Below are 8417 nucleotides of genomic sequence, written 5' to 3' on the forward strand. Positions count from 1 at the left end.
AACTTAATTTGATTGATTCTTGAACTTTTACTGAGGATTGGTACTTTTTTTCACCATTTTATTTGAAAAAAGTTGGGATCTTTTTGATGTTATTGATTAAAGTCATGTGCTAACTGCAAGAGTTTTGAGCAAGAAATTTATGAAATTAGTATATCGCTGATTGGTGTATATTGATATTTGGCTTATGTAATCTCCTTCCTGTAGGAATATTGAGTCTTATATGTGATGTTTTGAGTCTATAATCTGAAAAAGATTAAATCTTTCAATAGTTTTTAGCTTCTTGATTTGGTTATTGGTGTTGTCAAACCTTGTTTTCTTCATCTGTTTTTACCCCATTTGTTGGTATATGCTAATAATACAGAGAGGTGAAGAGGACTAATAAAAGTTGTATGAAATGACTTGATTTCTTGAATTAGATATTGAAAAGCTACTTGAATCCGACGCTTACAGTTCTTATTTGTACATGAGCTTGCTTATTTGTTGTCCTTTTGCAGCAAAATGTCGTAGAATAAGAACATTAGGATTGCTTTCATTGAGGATCAGTCAATTTTCTTGGTCTTGTGAACAAATCCATTTTCCATGTGGAAGCGTTCTAATGGTCAGATGGTCAGATCCTGTTGAAATGCTTGTCACATTAGGATGAAAGTTGTTCTAAGAAGTGGCGCGTGATAGATTATAAGGCGCATTCTTCACATTCGTTATAGCGGAGAATGGAAGAACATCGATTTTGATATCTCAAATGATAGAGATGCATTGATCTGAGCATCTATTTTCTCGTTCCAAGTACCTCCAATTCCTGTGATTAAAGACTATATTACAAGATGTATGTCTCATGGTCTCTAGTCCATAGTTGTCGTTGCCAATTTCCTAGAAGTATTAGACACTCGTCTACACTAGTACCAAATTATGTATAGCAAATCAGTGTCATAGAAAAAAGAAGTTCATTTCGTGCCATATAAGTTTCTTTTTTAGTTCATTTCATGCCTCTTTCTTGTGCTTTATATCAATTTATGCGCTGCTGCTTGTCTATTTTCATGTCAACAATAGCTGACTAGTTTCTTCTAAACCTCAGTCCATGCACAATGAATTTTTCAACATACACTCAGTTCGTTGCCTCAAGAAGGATGGGTATATGCGATCCGATGCATCAAATGGGCATGTGGGATGATTTCAATAGTAGTTGCCCTAATACAGCGGCAACCATGATTTTTGAAGTTGAGAAATGCCTGGAGGACCAGATACCGATGATGGATAAAAGACTAGACAATGAGGTATGCATTTTTTTTTTTTTTTTTTTTTCTCTTTCACATCTTTCTGTGTTTTAGCCTTATCAATAAAGAAAAAGATATCTTTCTCTGTTTTAGTTATGCAGCATATTGCACTGATTAATATAGTTAATATGTCTAGACAGAAGATACTTCGCATGGAACAGTAGGGACTTCTAGTAGATATGAAGCCGAAACAAGTAAACCGATCGAGAAGGTAAATATATGTTCTTGTTCTTTTAGTCTTGTGTCTTCAATAGTGATCTTAAATGAAGGTTTTTTGATTCGTACTTTCAAATGTTTAGTCCCTTTTAGTAAAAACAGAATTCACAACTTTTGTAGCGGAGGTTTCTTATTACAATGAAATGTTGAAGAATATCTTAAATATATGTCTTTTGCGGCTTCATGCTTTCAGGCAAGAACTTTTGTTTAAAATCTCTAAGTGCCAATTTATATCATCTACCTGTTTTCTTAAGGTTTTTGTTCCTTTTTTTTAGTATTCTTTTTCGGAAATGAGACCTCAAAAGTATAAATTGCTGTTGCAATAAAATTTATGTCCAAGCCTGATATGCAGGTACTTAGACGTCTTGCACAAAACCGTGAGGCTGCTCGTAAAAGCCGTTTGCGGAAGAAGGTATTCCTTGAGTTTTGCCAATTTTATCATGCAACATTCCTAACCAACCTCTTATTTTCCATATTGAACCAGACAATTTGGTGTTTTGATCGAGTCACTAATTTTCGGAGTTTACATTGTGTTACTTAGGCCTATGTTCAGCAGTTAGAAAATAGTAAATTGAAGTTGATTCAATTGGAACAAGAACTAGACGGGCCAGAAAACAGGTAAAGGGACAATTATTACTCTTATTTACGGAACTGAGTTTGTGATCTTTCTAGCTGATCAATGCAATGAATGTTCTAACAATCGACAAACATTTTGCAACAGGGTCTGTATGTAGGTGGCGGTTTAGATGCTAGCCAGCTAAGTTACTCTGGAGCTGCTAGCTCAGGTTTGTCGGTTCACTCCGTGTTTTCATGTACTTCATCAAATTTCACGCTCGGATCTGTAGGAGAAATTAAATTATGCTAGGATTTGGAAAGAATTCAGACACGAGCTTTATCTTAGTTTCATTATTAGGTACACAGTGAAACAAGCTTTTCCATATTTTTGTTTGCTGCTTACTTTTCATTAAATATTAAGATCATTATATCACCCTCAAATGCCAATTATTGGATCTAGTTAATAGATTAGATCACTGATGCTTGAGGATGCTTTTTAGTTGTGGATTAAGCATAAAACGGAATCATTATTCTGCATGATCTGTAAATTAGACTTATTGAATAGAGAAGCTATAGAAATGAATTTGGTTCTTTCCATATTATTTGCATGATTTTCGGTCAGACACTCATTTCTTATTAATAAAGGGAACCGTTTCTACTTCTTTTCACCTACAGACGTTTACAAATTACTCATTATGAATATATAGTTATTTGGATATTATTTGAAGCATCTTTTTATTAGCATATTAATGGGGTCGTTGATATCCTTATTCATCACCTTCATTCATCATATTTGTTTTACTTATCAAGTACTTCATGTTGCTCGGACTCTCCTGAAATACTGCCACACCTGTGTCGGCTCCTCCAAATATGCATTACTTTTGGAGGATCTGACACGCATCCGGTTACATTTTTGAAGAATCCGAGCAACATAGCAGTTCTTATCACAGTGGAAATCATTAGTAATGTGTGTCAGATAAGACCAAATTGAGAGCAATTCTAGTTTCTTATGAATTCTTATTTTTGTTTATTTCTTCTCTTTGAACTTTCTTTAACATCTCGAATCCACAGGAACTGCTGCATTTGACACGGAGTATGGTCACTGGGTGGAAGAGCAAAATAGACAAACAAATGATTTACGGAATGCTCTGCATTCTCAAATTGGTGAAGCAGAATTGCGCATTATTGTTTGACGGTTGCCTGAACCACTACTTTGATCTCTTTCGCGTGAAAGCTACGGCTGCTAAAGCTGATGTCCTATATATCATGTCTGGCATGTGGAAGACATCAGCAGAACGTTTTTTTATGTGGATTGGGGGGTTTCGGCCATCCGAGCTTCTAAAGGTAATGAACGCTTCAGCACATTATTCAAAAGAAAAAGGAAAAAAATTAACGGATGCGTCAAAGGTATAAATTCCCAAACCAACGTCCAATTCTCCTTCATGATTAAGCATGCTAGTCAATAGGAAATGTAACCTAGCCCCAATATTTATACAAGTATATCTAATATCTGATTATATTTATGTTGAAGCAATGCGTTGCTAGTATATGTCGAGATAATGTTTGATGTGATTCTGCTTTGCATCTGTCGGTTTCATTTGCTTATCTTAGCTGACAACAATTTTTTTGTTAGATCTAAATCTGGACCAGAGTTTCTTACTATTGTATTGTTTGTATGCATTCTTCTTCTAATTCCTCTTGTGCTTTCTTGTGGATCTTGATTGCCTCAAAAGGTCCATAATCGGAAGCCCCATTAATGCCGTATGCTTACATGTCTGAATCGGTTCAACCCTATTAAGATGTTCACCGCCGAACATAGTGCTTTTATCTTTCTGATCCTATCTCTGGAAGCCAAAAATATGATTTCTAATTTATAGTCAAGAGTATGGAGATCAAAACCATCTCTTTTCTTTTTTAACTACAAAAAGATTAAAAGGTGGTTATGTTAGAGTAAAAGTTGTTTCCACTTTTTTTTTATCAAGAACTTGATATGAATGACTATCTTAATTGATGCTCGAGATCTAGTCCATGTGTCTATTGTCTTTGTCAATTAGTTGGAATTCACCACCAAAGCCAAACACATGTTCTTTCTTTTCTCTAAACTTGTGAATAATCGTCTTGTTCTTATTTGTCTTCTATTGATAACGGTGCTTAATACGAGATTTTTTTACAGGTTCTCACACCACATCTCGAACTCTTGACAGAACAACAACTTCGGGAGGTTTGTAACCTCACCCAATCGTGTCAGCAAGCAGAAGATGCCTTGTCGCAAGGAATGGTAAAACTCCATCAGATTCTTGCTGAGGCCGTTGCAGCTGGCCGACTAGGTGAAGGAAATTACTCTCTTCCGCAGATGGGGCCTGCCATCGAAAAGCTGGAAGCTCTTGTTAGGTTCGTAAATCAGGTAGTATCTCGTATTCGATTTTCATTCCTTTATATAGCAGTTCTAGCTTTCAAAGTGATTTTTATATAGCAGTTCTAGCAGTTCTAGCTTTCAAAGTGATTTTTATAAATTTCATTCATATGCACCCCTAGAAGCTTGTGACTTTACCCCACCCAATGTTCATACCAAGCCAATGTTTGTAAGACACGTGTCTTGCACATACACATTTACCACTTAACCATGTCTTAGTGATGTGAATTCTCACTTTCATTTGTAACTGCTAAGGTTAAATCTTTGGTGTAAACACGGAGTGGAGGTAAGTTTTTACTAGAGGAGAATTGTGGCTAAGGCAGAGGGGGAATTAAGACAACCGGTTAACCTGTTTGTACATTCATTTTATTCTCTGGACGTCTTTGATACGGATAGTCGAGTCATTCTCCTGATTCATCTCTGCTCCTTTTCTGGAAATAGGCAGATCATCTTCGCCAAGAAACACTCCAACAGATGTCCCGCATCCTGAATACGCACCAAGCAGCTCAGGGCTTACTTGCCTTGGGGGAGTACTTCGAACGACTTCGCGTTTTAAGCTCACACTGGGCTGCTCGTCTTCGTGAGCCTGCATAATGAAGCCCGAGAAGATCCTTTATACACCGTTTTAGGAGTTTTGCCTTCAGAAATGATACTGTGTAGTGTAAGCTAAAATCTACCACTTGTTCAATAAATCTTCTCAATATGAATATATTAGTTGTACATATCCTCTGCTGTACCGTGACATGGAACATCGCAATTGCATTTTTCCTTTCATTCACATTGGTTTGGCTACTGTAAACCAAAAGGTCTGGAGGGGATCTCGAATTACTTGTCCAATGTCCGAGGAAAGCTCACACAAATATTTTGTGATTTTTCCTCTGATTCAAGACTCTATAGTGGTATTACGTTACCGAGCAACTTTTGAACGTGTTGGAGATGAGAAATTGCTGTAAATAACATACGTTGCGGAACAATGGCATTGCCAATATCATGTTGTGATTTCTCATGAGAATTATGAATTTTAAAGATTTGCATCTAAATATTTACCTTTACTGGTTTTGGTCCAGAAGACTATGCTCACTTGCAGAGCCAGATCCAGAATTTAAACTTAACGGGTTCAACCTTGCAATGAACTCATTGTACTATTAAAATTATGGATTCAGATCTATCACTTGTTGAGATTTTAGTAGGTTTTTCATATATATATATATATATATATATATATATAAAATACTCCGTACCGAAAGTTCTTGGTTCAGATGAATCCGTAGCCAAAAGGCTACATCTGCCTCTGCTCGCTTGGTAGCATGTGCATAACCAAGTCGAACGATGACTTACTCCAAAATATTGTTAAACTGTGTATAGTGCCTGAAGTTTTCAGATGAAGATGAAGGTACTGGGAACTTGAGTTCAATGTAAATGCTTAAGCCATTTCTTGCTAGTATTATCTCACTATGTTTTTTTTTCCTATATTCATACACTTCAAGTTTGTCATGAATAGATATAGAGGTGAATTCAGAAGTTTGTTGATTCCTCTAATGGTGTCAGTTAATATTATAATAAAAGATGGATTCATAATCAAATATTTATAGAAATTTAGTAGATTCCGATATATACAACGTCTAAACAAAATTTATTGGGTTCGCATAAACCCATAACCAGGTGTCTAAATCTGCCTCAAAACAGATATTATTGTTTTGGGAACTTAAAAGTTCAAAACTTGTCCATGAAAATTGTGATATTAATAAAAAAAATAGGTCTTTTTGCCACACTATTTTGGCCACAATGGCCTAAATGGGGTAAATTCATATGACTATTTATGTCAAATTTAATAATTTATGCTTACTTAATGTTATTTCTATCTTTTCTTCTCAAAGTTTATCTTATTTAAATTTTTTACAATAGAGATTATGATGGGTTTTACATAAGTGTGGCCAAATTTGGACCAAATTGGTGTGGCAATTTAGCAACTCTCTTAATAAAATGGGGTGACAAGTGATCAACTCAAAATGTGCATTTTCTTTTTGTTGTTGAACTGAGATTATGCAATTCACGGGTCAAACTTGATTAGGGCAAAACTGGATAAGAACATATAAAACGGATGTACTTTATATCAAACTAAATAATTTAATTCTATCAGTTAATAATCGAAGTGTGAATATATATAATTTAACCATAGCTAAGTAATACATGTTTCTAATAAAGATGTGTCTTGCATTTATTGATTTAACGTAAACACCACAATGTTAACGCTAAGCAACAACTACATAACATGTGCTTTTACAATTTTTATATCATTTAGTCATAATTAATTAGCTAGTAATATCTAGTTTCTTCTCAATCCGTCTCTTAATCATTGTATAAACTAGTAAACTTATCCGCGCTTCGCGCGGTGATACTATCGACATAGTCTCTGGTCCTTTTTCTAATGCTCGGAGATAAAAAATAAAACTTTTGATTTAGTGACTTTTTACATTTATATTTTTCATGCTTAATTTAAAAATCATCTTTTAAGTTGGGACTCTCTGGCTGTCTCGTCCTCTTCTTTCAACATTATCTATTTTCATTTAGCTAATAAAAATTACATGCCAATAAATTACATAGCAAAACACTTTAATATTTCTTGAAGGAGTCTTTTCTTAATGATCTTTGTTCTTATAATTTTATACGTCTTTTTTAGATTTGTTCTCCTTTTATATACTTTATTTTTTACATTCAACCACAAAATAGCCTTATAAATTTAGAAAGCTCAGAACACATCAAATTTTTTATCAACGTCTTTGTCCAATAAATATAATTTTGAAACATCTGTTATGGATTTACAATCTAGTCTTTATTTGTATAAATCTAATTTTAAGAATAAAATATAGATATTTAAATATTTAAGAAAACATATTATATGTTGTACACCATAATACACATTTTTCATTTTTATGAAACTATTGGCGAAACAACATCTTTAAAACACCATAAAAAAAATTCTATATGGCAGATTTTGAGGAAGTTAAGTCCTTTTTGTGGTTCCGACTTTTTTCTATTGTTTGCATATGCGTAGCAAAACAATGACATGCTTTTCATGTTATCATTTGTTTGGGGGGCACACATACTTTGCATATACTCTCTCTCTCTCTCTCTCTCCCCCTATTGTGAGCAATGAAGAGATAACGAAAAATCAATTTGAATTTAGAAAAATATCACCCCTAAAATTCAAAGTTACTAAATATGAATTAGCACTATAACTATTAAGTTTGGAACAGACTAAAAGAGTAACAACACGTATATAATTTATATACCCTTTTTTTTCGAGCTCTTGAGGAGTGAATACCTTTCTCTCTGATATTGTCGTCACCTATCAGAAACTCAAAATCATTTTAAAAGCAAACACAATAAATAAAATAAAACATAATCTACAACAATGTGCATCATGAAAAAATACCTCGAAAGATTATTACCTTTGTTTTGTAATTCTCACTGTCTTGTGAATTTACCCTCCAAATCAACCTACATAAAAAGAAATTCTACAACAATGTGCATCACTTCTATCCTGTTTTGCAAAATTCATTTTCTCGTGTGATTTACCCTCCTACTGAACCTACAACCATTTTCGTTCGCCTAAGAAGAGTACATACTTTTTGTATTTCCAAAACGAAATACGTGAAAAAGCTCACCGATTGTATAGAAGAGTTAGATAAGAGTACGAAAAAGAAAATGATGAGCAAAAAAGCACTCACGTTGGGGAAAAAGGAAAAGAAAAGGAGGAAACTTTCTGGAGATTTTGGGATGAGGAGAGTGAAAATGATAAATGAGAAAGAAGAGAAAAAATTATGCAATGAATTAGATATGTTTTTGTATTTGTAGTAATAATAAAATTAGTATTGATAAATGAATACATCAATTGATTGTAATAAAAGTAGTATTACGTGCACTAATATTGAATGCATTAACTGATCATTGTAACAAAA

General features: G+C 34.0%; 1 pseudogene; it reads left to right on the top strand.

The window, feature by feature from the left end:
* Positions 1-616: 616 nt before the first annotated feature.
* LOC132600414 (TGACG-sequence-specific DNA-binding protein TGA-1A-like) lies at positions 617-5507 on the top strand (annotated as a pseudogene).
* The last annotated feature ends 2910 nt before the right edge of the window (positions 5508-8417 follow it).

This window comes from Lycium barbarum, chromosome 6 (genome assembly GCF_019175385.1).
Source record: "Lycium barbarum isolate Lr01 chromosome 6, ASM1917538v2, whole genome shotgun sequence".
Classification (NCBI taxonomy): domain Eukaryota; kingdom Viridiplantae; phylum Streptophyta; class Magnoliopsida; order Solanales; family Solanaceae; genus Lycium; species Lycium barbarum.